This window comes from Arachis stenosperma, chromosome 2 (genome assembly GCF_014773155.1).
Source record: "Arachis stenosperma cultivar V10309 chromosome 2, arast.V10309.gnm1.PFL2, whole genome shotgun sequence".
Classification (NCBI taxonomy): Eukaryota; Viridiplantae; Streptophyta; class Magnoliopsida; order Fabales; family Fabaceae; genus Arachis; species Arachis stenosperma.
Genome location: NC_080378.1, coordinates 110312805 through 110319645, shown reverse-complemented (window position 1 = coordinate 110319645; position 6841 = coordinate 110312805).

The window sequence follows — 6841 nt, the reverse complement described above, 5'->3', positions numbered from 1 at the left end:
TCATCTCCCTCAGACCATGCAACTTAGGTGAACATTCTTGGTTGTGAAATAGGGGAGTTTTGAAGTATAAAACGGAAAATGTAAAAGAACTAAGGAATAAAAGAACTAACAAATGATTAAAAAGGAAATTAATGCAATTAAAAAGAAGATAAGGTCAAAAGTAGTGAAAATGCTATAATTGTATAAAAGAGCCTTGACTTGGGAATGAAAATTAAGGAATCCTATTGGTACGCGAAATTGTGATCTCAAACAAATCCTCAGCAACGTGAACAATAACTTGGTGCATGTTATTAATCTTAATTCAATATTTGTCACAACTCTGTGTAGCTGACCAGCAAGTGCACTGGGTCGTCCAAGTAATAAAACCTTATGTGAGTAAGGGTCTATCCCACGGAGATTGTTGGTATGAAGCAAGCTATGGTCATCTTGTAGATCTCAGTCAGGCGGATATCAACTGGTAATGAGTTTTCAAATATTAATAAATAAATAAACAGAAAGTAAAGATAGAAATACTTATGTAATTCATTGGTGAGAATTTCAGATAAGCGTATAGAGATGCGTCGTTCCTCTGAACCTCTGCTTTCCTGCTATCTTCATCCAAACAGTCCTACTCCTTTCCATGGCTGGCTTTATGTAAGGGCATTACCGTTGTCAATGGCTACATCCCATCCTCTCTGTGAAAATGGTCCAATGCGCTGTCACTGCATGGCTAATCATCTGGAGGTTCTCGATCATACTGGAATAGGATTTACTATCCTTTTGCGTCTGTCACTACGCCCAGCACTCGCAAGTTTGAAGCTCGTCACAGCCATCCCTTCCTAGATCCTACTCGGAATACCACAGACAAGGTTTAGACTTTCCGGATCTCAGGAATGGCCATCCATGGGTTCTAACTTATACCACGAAGACACTAATAACTCGGACTCGGTCCCCTGTATTAGATATCCAAGAGATATCCATTCAATCGAAGGTAGAATGAAAGTGGTTGTCAGGCACGCGTTCATAGGGAATGATGATGATTGTCACGTTCATCACATTCATGTTGAAGTGTGAATGAATATCTTAGAAGCGGAATAAGTTGAATTGAATAGAAAAACAGTAGTACTTTGCATTAATTCATGAGGAACAGCAGAGCTCCACACCTTAATCTATGGTGTGTAGAAACTCTACCATTGAAAAATACATAAGTGAAAGGTTCAGGCATGGCCGAATGGCCAGCCCCCATGATCTCAGAACTAAATGTCCCAAAGATGTAAATACAATAGTAAAAAGTCCTATTTATACTAAACTAGCTACTAGGGTTTACAGAAGTAAGTAATTGATGCAAAAATCCACTTCCGGGGCCCACTTGGTGTGTGCTTGGGCTGAGCTTGAAGTTTACACGTGCAGAGGCTTCTTTTGGAGTTGAACGCCAAGTTGTAACGTGTTTTTGGCGTTCAACTCTGGTTCGTGACGTGTTTCTGGCGTTTAACTCTAGACTGCAACGTAGAACTGGCGTTCAACGCCCTTTTGCGTCGTTTAAACTCGGCCAAAGTATAAACTATTATATATTTCTGGAAAGCCCTGGATGTCTACTTTCCAAAGCAATTATAAGCGCGCCATTTTGGGTTCTGTAGCTCTAGAAAATCCACTTTGAGTGCAGGGAGGTCAAAATCCAACAGCATCAGCAGTCCTTCTTCAACCTCTGAATCTGATTTTTGCTCAAGTCCCTCAATTTCAGCCAGAAAATACCTGAAATCATAGAAAAACACACAAACTCATAGTAAAGTCCAGAAATGTGAATTTAACATAAAAACTAATAAAAACATCCCTAAAAGTAACTAGATCCTACTAAAAACATACTAAAAATAATGCCAAAAAGCGTATAAATTATCCGCTCATCACAACACCAAACTTAAATTGTTGCTTGTCCCCAAGCAACTAAAAATCAAATAGGATAAAAAGAAGAGAATATACTATAAATTCCAAACTATCAATGAAACATAGCTCCAATCAGATGAGCGGGACTTGTAGCTTTTTGCCTCTTGAATAGTTTTGGCATCTCACTTTATCCATTGAAGTTCAGAATGATTGGCATCTATAGGATCTCAGAGTTCAGATAATGTTATTGATTCTCCTAGTTCAGTATATTGATTCTTGAACATAGCTACTTTATGAGTCTTGGTCGTGGCCCTAAGCACTTTGTTTTCCAGTATTACCACCGGATACATAAATGCCACAGACACATAATTGGGTGAACCTTTTTAGATTGTGACTCAACTTTGCTAGAGTTCCCAATTAGAGGTGTCTAGGGTTCTTAAGCACACTCTTTTGTTTTTGCTTTGGATCTCGACTTTAACCGCTCAGTCTCAAGTTTTCACTTGACACCTTCACGCCACAAGCACATGGTTAGGGACAGTGATGAGCGGATAATTTGTACGCTTTTTGGCATTGTTTTTAATATGTTTTTAGTATGTTTTAGTTAGTTTTTATTATATTTTTATTAGTTTTTAGTTAAAATTCACTTTTTTGGACTTTACTATGAGTTTGTGTGTTTTTCTGTGATTTCAGGTATTTTCTGGCTGAAATTGAGGGACTTGAGCAAAAATCTAATTCAGAGGCTGAAAAGGACTGCAGATGCTGTTGGATTCTGACCTCCCTGCACTCGAAGTAGATTTTCTGAAGCTACAGATACCCAATTGGCGCGCTCTCAACGGCGTTGGAAAGCAGACATCCTGGGCTTTCCAGCAATGGATAATAGTCCATACTTTGCCCGAGATTTGATGGCCCAAACCGGCGTTCCAAATCAGCTCAAAACTGCCCGGCGTTAAACGCCAGAACTGGCACAAGAATGGGAGTTAAACGCCCAAACTGGCACAAAAGCTTGCGTTTAACTCCAAGAGAAGTATCTACACGAAAATGCTTCAATGCTCAGCCCAGGCACACACCAAGTGGGCTCGGAAGTGGATTTTTATGTCATTTACTCATTTCTGTAAACCCTAGGCTACTAGTTCTCTACAAATAGGACCTTTTACTATTGTATTTTGATCTCTAGATCTTTGAATCTTTGGATCCTTGATCATTTGGAGTCTTTTGATCATGTTTTGGGGGCTGGCCTCACGGCCATGCCTAGGCCTTGTTCTTATGTATTTTCAACGGTGGAGTTTCTACACACCATAGATTAAGGTATGGAGCTCTGCTGTACCTCGAGTATTAATGCAATTACTATTGTTCTTCTATTCAATTCAGCTTGTTCTTATTCCAAGATATTCATTCGCATTCAAGAACTTGATGAATGTGATGATTATGTGACGCTCATCATCATTCTCACTTATGAACGCGTGCCTGACAACCACTCCCGTTCTACAAGCAAACAAGGCTTGAATGTTTATCTCTTGGATTCTTTAATCGGAATCTTCGTGGTATAAGCTAGAATTGATGGCGGCATTCAAGAGAATCTGGAAGGTCTAAACCTTGTCTGTGGTATTCTGAGTAGGATTCAATGATTGAATGACTGTGACGAGCTTCAAACTCCTGAAGGCTGGGCGTTAGTGACAGACGCAAAAGAATCAATGGATTCTATTCCAACCTGATTGAGAACCTACAGATGATTAGCCGTGCCATGATAGGGTGCGTTGAACATTTTCACTGAGAGGACGGGATTGTAGCCACTGACAACGGTGATGCCCAATATACAGCTTGCCATAGAAAGGAGTAAGAAGGATTGGATGAAGACAGCAGGAAAGCAGAGAGACGGAAGGGACAAAGCATCTCCATTCGCTTATCTGAAATTCTCACCAATGAAATACATAAGTATCTCTATCTTTATGTTTTATTCATATATCATCCATAACCATTTGAATCTGCCTGACTGAGATTTACAAGATGACCATAGCTTGCTTCATACCAACAATCTCCGTGGGATCGACCTTTACTCGCGTAAGGTTTATTACTTGGACGACCCAGTGCACTTGCTGGTTACTTGTGCGAAGTTGTGATAAAGAGTTGAGATTGCAATTGAGCGTACCATGTTGATGGCGCCATTGATGATCACAATTTCGTGCACCAGACAGCTTGGTTTAGCCGCTTAGGCCAGGATTTCATTCCTTTAGGCCCTCCTATCCACTGATGCTCAAAGCGTTGGATCCTTTTTATTACCCTTGCCTTTTGGTTTTAAGGGCTATTGGCTTTTTGCTCTTGCCTTTTGGTTTTAAGAGCTTTGGCTTTTTCTGCTTGCTTTCTTTTTCTTTTATTTTCGCCATTCTTTTTGCTATTTTTTTTCTGCAAGCTTTTGTATTCACTGCTTTTTCTTGCTTCAAGAATCATTTTTATGATTTTTCAGATTATCAAATAACATGTCTCCTTGTCATCATTCTTTCAAGAGCCAACATATTTAACATTCTTAAACAACAACTTCAAAAGACATATGCACTGTTCAAGCATTCATTCAGAAAACAAGAAGCATTGTCACCACATCAATATAATTAAACTAAGTTCAAGGATAAATTCGAAACTCATGTACTTCTTGTTCTTTTGAATTAAAACATTTTCATTTAAGAGAGGTGATGGATTCATAGGACATTCATAACTTTAAGACATAGTTACTAAATACTAATGATCATGTAATGAAGACACAAACATAGATAAGCACTTAACATAGAAAATGAAAAACAGAGAATGTAAGAACAAGGAATGAGTCCACCTTAGTGATGGTGGCGTTTCCTTCTTGAGGAACCAATGATGTCCTTGAGCTCTTCTATGTCTCTTCCTTGTCTTTGTTGCTCCTCCCTCATTGCTTTTTGATCTTCTCTAATTTCATGAAGGATGATGGAGTGCTCTTGATGTTCCACCCTTAGTTGTCCCATGTTGGAACTTAATTCTCCTAGGGAGGTGTTGATTTGCTCCCAAAAATTATGTGGAGAAAAGTGCATCCCTTGAGGTATCTCAGGGATTTCTTGATGATGAGCTTCCTCATGTGTTTCTTGAGCTCCATGAATGGGCTCTCTTGTTTGCTCCATCCTTTTCTTAGTGATGGGCTTCTCTTCCTCAATGGGAATGTCTCCTTCTATGAAAGCTCCAGCTGAGTAACATAGATGGCAAATAAGATGAGGAAAAGCTAGCCTTGCCCCAGGAGAGGGCTTTTCGGCTATTTTGTAGAGTTCAAGGGAGATGACTTCATGAACTTCTACTTCCTCTCCAATCATGATGCTATGAATCATGATGGCCCGATCCACAGTAACTTCAGATCGGTTGCTAGTGGGGATGATGGAGCATTGGATGAACTCCAACCATCCTCTGGCTACAGGCTTAAGGTCCAATCTTCTTAGTTGAACCGGTTTACATTTTGAGTGAATCTTCTATTGAGCTCCTTCTACACATATGTCCATAAGGACTTGGTCCAACCTTTGATCAAAGTTGACCCTTCTTGTGTAGGGGCGTGCGTTCTCTTCCATCATTGGCAAGTTAAACGCCAACCTCACATTTTCCGGACTAAAATCTAAGTATTTCCCCCGAACCATTGTAATATAATTCTTTGGATTCGGGTTCTTACTTTGATCATGGTTCTTAGTGATCCATGCATTGGCATAGAACTCTTGAACCATTAGGATGCCGACTTGTTGGATGGGGTTTGTTAGAACTTCCCAACCTCTTCTTTGGATTTCATGTCGGATCTCCGGATACTCATTCTTTTTGAGCTTGAAAGGGACCTCAGGGATCACCTTCTTCTTGGCCACAACATCATAGAAGTGGTCTTGATGGGCTTTGGAGATGAATCTTTCCATCTCCCATGACTCGGAGGTGGAAGCTTTTGTCTTCCCTTTCCCTTTTCTAGAGGATTCTCCGGTCTTAGGTGCCATCAATGGTAATGGAAAAACAAAAAGCTTATGCTTTTACCACACCAAACTTAGAATATTGCTCGCCCTCGAGCAAGAGAAGAAAGAATAGATGAAGAAGAAGAAGAAATGGAGAAGAGGGGGAGAGAGATGTGTTTCGGCCAAGAAGGTGAAGAGAGGGTTGTGTTGTGTGAAAATGAAGAAGAATGGAGGGCTTTATATAGGGAAGGGAGGGGGGGGTAAGGTTCGGCCATAAGGGTGGTTTTGGGTGGGAAATTGATTTTGAATTTTGAAGGTAGGTGGGGTTTATGAGGTAGGTTTATGGGGAAGAGTGGATGGATGTGAGTGGTGAAGTGGTGATAGGGAAGAGAGATTGAGGTGATTGGTGAAGGGTTTTGGGGAAGAGTGTTTATTGGGAAGAGAGGATGAACATTGAGAAGAGGGAAGAGAATGAGTGGTGGTAGGTGGGGATCCTGTGGGGTCCACAGATGCTGAGTTGATCCTGTGGGGTCCACAGATCCTGAGGTGTCAAGGATTTGCATCCCTGCACCCATTAGGCATGTAAAATGCCTTTGCATGCAATTCTGGCGTTTAAACGCCGAATTGATGCTTGTTCTGGGCGTTCAACGCCCAGATGCAGCATGTTTCTGGCGTTAAACGCCAGCCAGATGCTTGTTTCTGGCGTTCAGCGCCAGATCCATGCTATGTTCTGGCATTGAACGCTAGACAGATGCTCCTTACTGGCGTTTAAATGCCAGTAAGATCCTCCTCCAGGGTGTGATTTTTTTCTGCTGTTTTTAATTCTGTTTTTAATTTTTCTAATTATTTTGTGACTCCACATGATCATGAACCTAAGAAAACATGAGAGAACAATAAAAATAAAATAAAATTAGATAAATAAAAATTGGGTTGCCTCCCAACAAGCGCTTCTTTAATGTCAATAGCTTGACAGTGGGCTCTCATGGAGCCTCACAGATGTTCAGAGCATTGTTGAGACTTTCCAACACCAAACTTAGAGTTTGGATATG